The sequence below is a fragment of the Sapajus apella genome, unplaced genomic scaffold (genome assembly GCF_009761245.1).
Source record: "Sapajus apella isolate SASKATOON/1434 unplaced genomic scaffold, GSC_monkey_1.0 scaffold8, whole genome shotgun sequence".
Classification (NCBI taxonomy): Eukaryota; Metazoa; Chordata; class Mammalia; order Primates; family Cebidae; genus Sapajus; species Sapajus apella.
In genome coordinates, this window is record NW_022436948.1 from 1076756 (window position 1) to 1088614 (window position 11859).

Here is an 11859-nt window from a genome sequence, read left to right on the forward strand (position 1 = left end):
ATGTGGAGAAATAGGAACACTTTTACACTGTTGGTGGGAGTGTAAATTAGTTCAACCATTGTGGAAGACAGTGTGGTGATTCCTCAAGGACCTAGAAATAGAAATTCCATTTGACCCAGCAATCCCATTACTGGGTATATACCCAAAGGATTATAAATCATTCTACTATAAGGACACATGCACACAAATGTTCATTGCAGCACTGTTTACAATAACAAAGACCTGGAACCAACCCAAATGCCCATCGATAATAGACTGGACAGGGAAAATGTGGCACATATACACCATGGAATATTATGCAGCCATCAAAATCGATGATTTCGTGTTCTTTGTAGGGACATGGATGAACCCGGAAACCATCATTCTCAGCAAACTGACACGAGCAGAAAATCAACCACTACATGTTCTCACTCATAGGCGGGTGTTTGAACAATGAGAAGACATGGACACAGAGAGGGGAGCACTACACACTTGGGTCTGTTTGGGGGAAATAGGGGAGGGACAGCAGGGGTTGGGGAGTTAGGGAGAGATAGCATGGGGAGAAATGCCACATATAGGTGATGGAGAGGAAGGCAGCAAATCACACTGCCACGTGGGTACCTATGCAACAATCTTGCATGTTCTTCACATGTACCCCAAAACCTAAAATGTAATAAAAACAAAAACAACAACAACAACAACAACAAAAAGAATTCTCCATGCAAAATGCAGAAAACATATTATTCTCAAATACACATGGAACATTCTCTAGAACAGACCAGGTGTTAGGCAAGAAAATAAGTCTTAAAATTTTTAAAGACTGGAATAATACAAAATATGTTCCCTAAACACAGGGATAAAAAATAGAAATCAGTAACAGATAGAAAATTAAGAAATGCAAAAGTCTGTGGAAATCAAACAATACACTGCTAAATAGCCAAAAAGTCAAGGAAGAAACCACAAGGAAAATTAGAAAATACTTTGAGATCATTAAAAATGAGGCCAGGCACAGTGGCTAATTCCTGTAATCCCAGCATTTTGGGAGGCCATGGTGAGAGGACTGCTTGAGCCCAGGAGTTCGAGACCAGCCTGAGCAAAATGGCAAGACCCTGTGTCTCACAAATATTAAAAAAAAAAAAATTAGCCAGGCATTGGGGAATGCACCTGTGGTCCCACCTACTCAGGAGGCTGAGGTGGGAAGGTGGTTTGACCTCAGGAGAATCAAGGTTAAGGCTGCAGTGACTTGTGATGGCACCAATACATTCTAGCCTGGATGACAGAGCATGACCCTGTCTCACAGAAAAAAAAAAAAAAAAAAGTACAACATATCAAAACTTATGAAAGGCAGTGAAAGCAGTTCTTACAAAGTTAGAGCTGTAAACACATATTAAAAAAGAAACATCTCAAATTGATAACCTAAAGTTCTACTTAAGACATTATAGAAGAGCCAACTAAATTTTTGCAAGCAAAAGAAAGAAAAAACAAATATTGGGGCAAAAATGAGATAGAAAATAAAAAACAATGAAACCAAAGTTGTTTTTTGAAAAGACCAACAACACTGACAAACCTTTATCTAGAATGACCAGGAACAAAAAGAGGGAAGACTCAATTTACTAAAATCAGAAAGAAAACTACCAACCTCATAGAAATAAAAGGATTATAAAGAAATATTATGAACTGTTGGCCAACAAATTGGATAAGCTAGGTGAAATTCACAAATTCCTAGAAAGAAACTATCAAAACTAACTCAAAAAATAGTACATCTGAAAAAAACCTAAAGGAAGTAAAGATATTGAGTATTTTAAAAATTTTCCACCAGGGAAAGTTTACAAACAGATGGCTTCACTATTCAATCCTACCAAACATTTAAAGAAGAATGAACACCAATCATTCACAAGGTGTAAAGGATACTTCCCAACTCATTCTCTAAGGCCAAAACCAGACAAAGAGATCACAAGAAAACTACTGATTAACAAGCCTTAAGAATACAGACAGTACAGACATAAAAATCCCTAACAAGGCCGGGTGTGGTGGCTCACACCTGTAATCTCAGCACTTTGGGAGGCCAACGTGGGTGGATCACTTGGGGTCAGGAGTTCAAGTACCAGCCTGACCAACATGGCAAAACCCTGTCTCTACTAAAAATACAAAAATTAGCTGGAGATGGAGGTGTGGGCCTGTCATCCCAGCTACTCAGGAGACTGAGGCAGAAGAATCACTTGAACCTGGGAGGCAGAGCTTCAGTGAGCTGAGACCACACTGCTGTACTCCAGCCTGGGTGACAGAGCGAGACTCCATCTCAAAAAAAAAAAAAAAAAAAGTCCTCAAGAAAACACTAGCAAACCAAATCTACCAATATATAAAAAGGATTATATGCCATGACAAATGGAATTTATCTAAGGAATTCAAAGTTGCTTCAACATACAAAACTGAATCAATGTAATACATGACACTAATAAAGGACAAAAATAACATAGTATAGATGCAGGAAAAGCATCTGACAACATTCAACTCCCTTTTGTGATTAAAAACAAAAACAAAAACACTCAACAAAATAGGAATAGAAGGGAAATTCCTCAACCTAATTAAGGGCATCTACAAAAACCCACAGCTATCTATACTTACTGGTGAGAGGTTAAAAGCTTTCCCCCTAAGATGATGAACAAGCAATGATGTCCACCCATGCCACAGCAATTCAACATTGTATTAAAGGTTATAACCAGGGCAATTACATAAGAAAAAAATTTTTTTAAAGGCATCTAGATTCGAAACAAAGAATTAAAAGTATCCATATTTGCAGATGATACAATCTTGCATATAGAAAATCCTCAAGAATCCACTAAAAAACTATTACAGCTACTAAGTCTTATGCTCACGGATTGCAAAACTTAATATTGTTAACCTGACAATACTCCCCAAATTGATCTACAGATTCAATTTCCCCATCAAAATTCCACCTGCCTTTTTTGTTTTGTTTTGTTTTGTTTTGTTTTAAGAAAATGACAAACTAGTCTTAAAAATCATATGGAAATACAAGGGACAACAAATAACCAAAATAAATAAAAAGAACACAGTTGAAGGACTCACATTTCCCAATCTTAAAACTCAGTACAAAGCTATAATAATCAAGACTGTGTGCTGCTGGCATAGAGAAAAACATATAGGTCAATGAAATAAGAGTTGAGAGTTCAGAAATAAACCCATACTTTATGGTCAATTGATTTTTGACAAAGGTGCTAGGGCTATTCAATAGGTAGTCTTTTCAACAAATGGTACCAGCACAACTAGACAGCCACAGGCAGAAGAATGAAGTTAAACTCCTCCCTTATACCATAGATAAAAATTAACTCAAAATGCACTGAAGACCTAAATTTCAGAGCTAAAACCATAAAACCCTTAGAATAAAACAGAGGTGTAAGTCTTTGTGACTTAGGATTAAATAATGTCTAAAATATGACAAAGCACAAACAACAAAAGAAAAATAAATAAATAAACACAATATCATCAAAATAAAAACCATTTATGCATCAAAGGATACTATCAAAAAAATGAAAATACTACTCACAGTTGGAGGGAAAATATTTGCAAATCATTTATCTGATAGGAGACTAATATACATAATATATATTGAACATTTACAACTCAGTGATAAAAAGACAAACAATCCACTTTTTAAATGGGCAAAGGATTTAAATAGCCATTTCTCCAAAGAAAAAACAAAAATGGCCAGTAAGCAGTACATGAAAAGGGCTGAATATCATTAGTCACTAGAGAAATGCTAATTAATACCACAATAAGATACTACTTTCCACCCACTACATGGCTATATTCAAAAAACTGAAAAATAACAAGTGTTGGAGAGAATGCAGAAATTGGAACCCCATAAATTACTGATGGGAATGTAAAATGCTTCATTTACATTCCAAATCATTTGGAAATTTACATTGCCAAATTGTTTCCCAAAGATGCTGCACCATCTTTGGGAAACAATTTGGCAGTTATTCAAAAACTTAAACAGAGTTACTGTATGACTCAGCAATTCTACCTCTAGAGTAAACCCAAGACAAGTGAAAACATATATTCATATGAAAACTCATACATGATTGTTCATAGCATGTTGTTCATAACAGCCAAAAAACAACCCAAATGTCTACTGATGAATGGATAAACAAAATGCCATATATCTACACAACTGAATATTATTTAGCCATGAAAAGGAATAAAATACTGACACATACTACAACATGGATAAAGCTTGAAAACATTATGGAAAATGAAAGAAGCCCGATACATAGGGCCACAGATTGTATAATTCCATTCATATTAAACGTCCATAATGGGCAAATTCTTCGAGATGAAAACTAAATTAACACTTGCCAGGGCCTTTGGGGAGGGAGAAACAGGTAGTTATTGTGTATGAGGTTTATTTTTAAGGTGAACAAAATTTTCTGGAATTATGTAGAGATGATAGTTGCATAACCTTGAAAATATACCAAAAACACTCAGTTGTAAAGTTGAAAGTGGTGAATTTTATGGTGTGTGAGTTATATCCAACAAAATGTTGAAGTAAATTGAAATAATTTATTAAAAGATGAAAAAAATATATTTTTAGATTAAAAACTACACAGTGTTGGCCAGGACTGGTGGCTCATGCCTATAACCCCAGCACTTTGGGTGGTCAAAGTGACAGATCACGAGGTCAAGAGATCAAGACCATCCTAGCCAACATGGCAAAACTCCATCTCTACTAAAAATATAAAAATTAGCTGGGCAGTTCCTCACCAGCAAGGGAACAAAGCAGGATGGAGAATGAATTTGACGAATTGACAGAAGCAGGCTTCAGAAGGTGGGTAATAACAAACTTCTCTGAGTTAAAGGAACATGTTCTATCCCAATGCAAAGAAACTGAAAACCTTGAAAAAAAGGTTAGACAAAATGCTAACTAGAATAACCAGCTTAGAGAAGAACATAAATGACTTGATGGAGCTGAAAAACACACCACAAGAACTTCATGAAGCATACACAAGTTTCAATAGCCAAATAGATCAAGCAGAAGAAAGGATACCAGAGATTGAAGATCAACTCAATGAAATAAAACGAGAAGGGAAGAAAAGAGAACAAAGAGTGAAAAGAAATGAACAAAGCCTTTAAGAAATATGGGATTACCTGAAAAGACCTAATCTACGCCTGATCGGGGTATACCAGAAGATGACAGGGAAAATGAATCCAAGCTGTAAAACACTCTTCAGGATATTATCCCAGAGAACTTCCCCAACCTAGCAAGGCAGGCCAACATTCAAATACAGGAAATACAGAGAACACCACAACGATACTCCTCTAGAAGAACAACCCCAAGGTGCATAATTTTCAGGTTCACCAGGGTTGAAACAAAGGAAAAAATACTAAGGGAAGCCAGAGAGAAAGGTCAGATCACTCACAAAAGGAAGCACATCAGACTCACAGCAGATCTCTCGGCAGAAACCCTATAAGCCAGAAGAGAGTGGGGGCCAATATTCAACATCCTTAAACAAAAGAACTTCAAACCTAGAATTTCATATCCAGCCGAACTAAGCTTCTTAAGTGAAGAAGAAATGAAATCCTTTATGCACAAGCAATTGCTGAGAGATTTTGTCACTACCAGACCTGCCCTGCAGGAGCTCCTGAAGGAAGCACTAAACACAGAAAGAAAAAACCAGTACCAGCCACTGCAAAAAAGAACCAAATGGTAAAGGCCAACGATGCAATGGAGAAATTACACCAACCAAAGGGCAAAACAACCAACCAGTAATAAAATGCCAGGATCAAATTCACACATAACAATATTAACATTAAATGTAAATGGACTAAATGCCCCAATCAAAAGACACAGACTGGCAAATTGGATAAAAAGCCAAGAACCATCAGTGTGCTGTATTCAGGAGACCCATCTCATGTGCAAAGACACACATGGACTCAAAATAAAGAAATGGAAGAAGATTTACCAAGCAAATGGAGAGCAAAAAGAAAGCAGGGGTGGCAATCCTAGTCTCTTATAAAAAGGACTTTAAACCAACAAAAATCAAAAGAGGCAAAGAAGGGCATTATATAATGGTAAAAGGATCAATACAACAAGAAGAGCTAATGATCCTAAATATATATGCACCCAATACAGGAGCACCTAGATACATAATACAAGTCCTTAATGACCTACAAAGAGACTTAGACTCCCGCACAATAATAGTGAGAGACTTCAACACTCCACTGTCAATATTAGAAAGATCAACAAGACAGAAAATCAACAAGGAAATCCAGGACTTGAATGCAGATCTGGACCAAGTGAACTTAATAGACATTTACAGAATTCTTAACCCCAAATCCACAGAATATACATTCTTCTCAGCACCACATTGCAATTACTCTAAAATCAACCACATAATTAGAAGTAAATCACCCCTCAGCAAATGCAAAACAACAGAAATCATAACAAGCAGTCTCTCTGACCACAGTGCAATCAAATTAGAACTCAGGATTAAGAAACTAACTCAAAACCACACAACTTCATGGAAAATGAACAACTGGCTCTTGAATGTAGACTGGATAAATAATGAAATGAAGGCAGAAATAAAGATGTTCTTTGAAACCAACGAGAACAAAGACACAACATACCAGAATCTCTGGGACACATTTAAAGCAGTGTCTAGAGGGAAATTTATAGCAATAAATACCCAAATGAGGAACAAGGAAAGGTCTAAAATCAATACCCTATCATCAAAATTGAAAGAGTTAGAGAGAAAGATCAAAAAAACTCAAAAGCTAGCAGAAGACAAGAAATAACTAAGATCAGAGCAGAACTGAAAGAGATAGAGACTCAAAAAACCCTTCAAAAAAATCAACAAATCGAGGAGCTGGTTTTTTGAAAAGATCAACAAAATAGATAGACCTCTAGCCAGACTAACACAAAAGAAAAGAGAGAAGAATCAAATAGATGCAATAAAAAACGATAAGGGGAACATCACCACCGATTCTACAGAAATACAAACTACCATCAGAGATTACTACAAACAACTCTATGCACACAAACCAGTAAACCTGGAAGAAATGGATAAATTCCTGGACACTTGCACTCTCCCAAGACTAAACCAGGAAGAAGTTGAATCCCTGAATAGACCAATAACAATGGCTGAAGTTGAGGCAGCAATTAATAGCCTACCAACTAAAAAAAGCCCAGGTCCAGATGGGTTTGTGGCCGAATTCTACCAGACGTAGAAAGGGGAGCTGGTACCATTCCTTCTGAAACTATTCCAAACAATACAAAAAGACGGAATCCTCCCCAACTCATTTTATGAGACCAACATCATCCTAATACCAAAACCAGGCAGACATGCAACTAAAAAAGAAAACTTCAGGCCAATATCCATGATGAACATCAATGCAAAAGTCTTCAATAAAATACTGGCAAAAAGAATGCAACAGCAAATCAAAAAGTTTATTCATCACGATCAAGTAGGCTTCATTCCAGGGATGCAAGGATGGTTCAACATACACAAGTCTATAAATGTAATCCATCACATAAACAGAACCAAAGACAAAAACCATATGACTATCTCAATAGATGCAGAAAAGGCCTTTGACAAAACTCAACAGCTCTTTATGCTAAAAACCCTCAACAAACTAGGTATCAATGGTACGTATCACAAAATAATAAAAGCTATTTACGATAAACCCACAGCCAATATCATACTGAACAGGCAAAAACTGGAAGCACTCCCTTTGAAACTGGCACGAGACAAGGATGCCCTGTATCACAACTCCTATTCAATATAGATTTGGAAGTTCTAGCTAGAACAATCAGGCAAGAAAAAGAAATAAAGGTATTCAATTAGGAAAAGAGGAAGCCAAATTGTCTGTATTTGCAGACAACATGATTGTATATTTAGAAGACCCCATCATCTCAGCCCAAAATCTCCTGAAACTGATAAGCAACTTCAGCAAAGTCTCAGGATACAAAATGTGCAGAAATCACAAGCATTTCTATACACCAATAACAGACAAACAGAGAGCCAAATCAAAAGTGAATTCCCATTCATAATTGCTATAAAAGGAATAAACTACCTAGGAATACAACTAACAAATGATGTAAAGGACCTCTTCAAGGAGAACTACAAACCACTGCTCAATGAAATAAGAGAGGACACAAACAGATGGAAAAACATCCTATGCTCATGGTTGGGAGGCATCAACATAGTGAAAATGGCCATGCCGTCCAAAGTAATTTATAGATTCAATGCTATCCCCACCAAGCTACCAATGACCTTCTTCACAAAACTGGAAAAAACACTTCAAACTTCATATGGAACCAAAAGAGAGCCCACATAGCCAAAACAGCTCTAAGCAAAAAGAACAAACCTGGAGGCATCACACTGCCTGACTTCAAACTATACCACAAGGCCACAGTAATCAAAACAGCATGGTACTGGTATCCAAACAGAGACACAGACCAATGGAACAGAACAGAGGCCTCAGAAGCACACCACACATCTACAACCATCTGATCTTTGACAAACCTGGCAAAAACAAGCAATGGGGAAAGGACTCCATGTTTAATAAATGGTGTTGGGAAAACTGGCTAGCTATGTGCAGAAAACAGAAACTAGACCCCTTACTGACACCTTACACCAAAATTAACTCCAGATGGATTAAAGATCTAAACATAAGACCTAACGCCATAAAAACCCTAGAAGAAAACCTAGGCAAAACCATTTAGGACATAGGCATAGTCAAGGACTTCATGGCTAAAACACCAAAAGCAATGGCAACAAAAGCCAAAATAGACAAATGGGATCTAATGAAACTCCAGAGCTTCTGTACAGCAAAGGAAACAATCATTAGAGTGAACCAGCAACCAACAGAATGGGAAAAAATTTTTGCAATCTACCCATCTGACAAAGGGCTAATATCCAGAATCTACAAAGAACTAAAACAGAATTCCAAGAAAAAAACAAACCCATTCAAAAGTGGGCAAAGGATATGAACAGACACTTTACAAAAGAAGACATCGATGAGACCAGCAAACATATGAAAAAATGCTCATCATCACTGGTCATTAGAGAAATGCAAATCAAAAACCACATTGAGATACCATCTCACAACAGTTGGAATGACGATCATTAAAAAATCTGGAGACAACAGATGCTGGAGAGAATGTGGAGAAATATGAACACTTTTACACTGTTGGTGGGAGTGTAAATTAGTTCAACCATTGTGGAAGACTGTGGCGATTTCTCGAGGATCTAGAAATAGAAATACCATTTGACCCAGCAATCTCATTACTGGGTATATACCCAAAGAATTATAAATTGTTCTGTTATAAAGACACATGCACACATATGTTCACTGCGGCACTGTTTACAATAGAAAAGACTTGGAACCAACCCAAATGTCCATCATCAATAGACTGGATAAAGAAAATGTGGCACATATATACCATGGAATACTATGCAGCCATAAAAAATGATGAGTTCGTGTCTTTCATAGGGACATGGATGAATCTGGAAACCATCGTTCTCAGCAAATTGACACAAGAACAGAAAACCAAACACCATATTTTATCACTTATAGGCAGGTGTTGAACAATTAGAACACGTAGACACAGGGAGCGAAGCATCACACACTGTGGTCAGTAGGAAAGGTCTAGGGGAGGGATAGCAGGAATGGGAAGGGTGGGGAGGGATAGTGAGGAGAGAAACACCAGATATAGGTGATGGGGGGATGAAGGCAGCAAACCACCTTGCCATGTATGTACCTATGCAAAAATCCTACATGATCTGCACATGTACCCCAGAACCTGAAGTACAATAACAACAAAAAAAAGAAAATTCTAAAAAAAATAAAATAATTAGCTGGGCATGGTGGCGCCCACCTGTAGTCCCAGCTACTCAGGAGGCTGAGGCAGAAGAATTGCTTGAACCGGGGAGGCAGAGGTTGCAGTGAGCTGAGATCACGCCACTGCACTCCAGGCTGGAGATAGAGCCAGACTCCATCTCAAAGAAAAATAATCGCAGTATCTACCACCAGCTGACCTGCAATAAAGGAGTTTTTAAAGAAGGCTCTTTGGGCAGAAGTGAAACCTTCCCAGAATGAAAGTCAGAAATGCCAGAGAGCAATGAAGAACAAAGAAAAGATAAATCTCTGAATAACCTAAACGAGTACTAACTGTTAATATTACCATTAATACAATACTGTTCATGTTATCAGTAATAATACTATTAATACCAACACTGTTAATATGATAATGTCATTTAATATTAATTTATTTCACTGAATTTATAAAGAATATAGAATTAAAACGCACAATAACAAGCATATATATGAATCTGGAGGTAGTCATAGAGTTCAAGTCTTCCAAGAAACTATGATTTATCTAAGAGAAAGATAAAGGTGTAATTGTATTACCTGGATAAGTTAGTAACAATTTACATAATCTCCAATCTACTGGAGAAGGTGAAAAATGGAATGATTGTCTTTTAAAAGAAATCACATTATCAGATTAAAATAATGCAAGAAAAGAGAGAAAAATAAACACAGAAAATGTAAAACAAGATAAATACATAATAGGTTTGTGAATTTAAACCCAAATAGATCAGTAATTACATTTAATGTAAATTAACTGTTCCAATTAAAAGACAAAGATTGACAGATTGAATGAAAAAAAAAAATCTAAGTATACTCTTTGTAAGAGACATACCTAAAGTATAAAACTATAGTAAGGTTGAGAATAAGATGATAAAAAACAAAGATATCATGCAAATATGAGCCTAAAACATCTAGCATGGCTATGTTAATATTAACATCAGACATATCATATCATAAAGTCAAATATTCATTACTAGAGATAAAGAGAACCAGTCATAATAATTAAAGTCTCCATTCATCAGGAAGACCCAACAGTTTTAAATCTGTGTGCCCCTAATAACAAAGTCTCAAAAATTTATAAATAAAAATGGACAGAACTGCAAGGAAAAATAATACAAATCCATAATCATAATGAAATTGTGTAATTATCTTAGTAATGAATATAACAACCAAAAAGACTAGTAAGAAAGCAGATATAATACGCTTATCAACTCAGCTAAAAAATATATATGGCATAATACATTGAACCCAATTATTTCCAAGCACATAGGAATGTCTGAGAAAACCTACATACCATATTCTGGGCTATAAGGCAAATCAGCAAATTTCAAAGGATTAAAATCATAGAAAGCAAGATCTTTGGGCAGATAACTGTACTGAAGAATAATAAAAAAAAAGGAAATATGCTTATGTTTAGAAATTTTTAAACGTTCTTCTAAATTACCTAGGAATTGAAGAAAAAAACAGAATGGAAATTAGAAAGTATATCAAACAATAATGAAAATGCCTTAAATCAAACTTTGTATGATGTAGCCAAGGCATTGTTTATAAGAAAATACGTCACTTTAAACACACATATTAGAAAAAGGGAAAAGCTGCAAATTAATAAATTAAGTATTCATCTCAGATTAGAAAGAGAACAGCTACAAGAAAAGAAAATTATGAGCCAATTTCACTCATAGCCACAAAAGCAAAACCCCAAACAATATATTAGTCATCAGGCCAGGTGCGGTGGCTCACACCTATAATCCCAACACTTTGGGAGACCATGGTGGGTGTATCACCTGAGGTCAGGAGTTTGAGACCAGCCTGGCCAACATGGTGAAACCCCGTCTCTACCAAAAAACACAAAAATCCCAACTGTAGGTGGTGCGCACCCATAATCCCAGCTACTCGGGAGGCTGAGGCAGGAAGAATTGCTTGAACCCAGGAGGCAGAAGTTTCAGTGAGCCGAGATCATGCCACTGCACTCCAACCTGGGCAACAGAG

The 11859-nt window shown here is 36.5% G+C and overlaps 1 protein-coding gene and 1 long non-coding RNA gene across 3 annotated transcripts in view; one reads left to right on the forward strand and one right to left on the reverse strand.

Annotated features, from left to right (window-relative positions):
• Positions 1-1788, forward strand: part of LOC116550729 — a 27022-nt gene extending 25234 nt beyond the window's left edge. Inside the window, exon 3 of the long non-coding RNA XR_004268555.1 lies at positions 1777-1788. This is a non-coding gene — a long non-coding RNA (uncharacterized LOC116550729). The remainder of the gene's footprint in view (positions 1-1776) is intronic.
• The window catches only part of PCBP3 (poly(rC) binding protein 3), a 264296-nt gene that overhangs the window by 243393 nt on the left and 9044 nt on the right, over positions 1-11859 (reverse strand). The window lies entirely within an intron of this gene.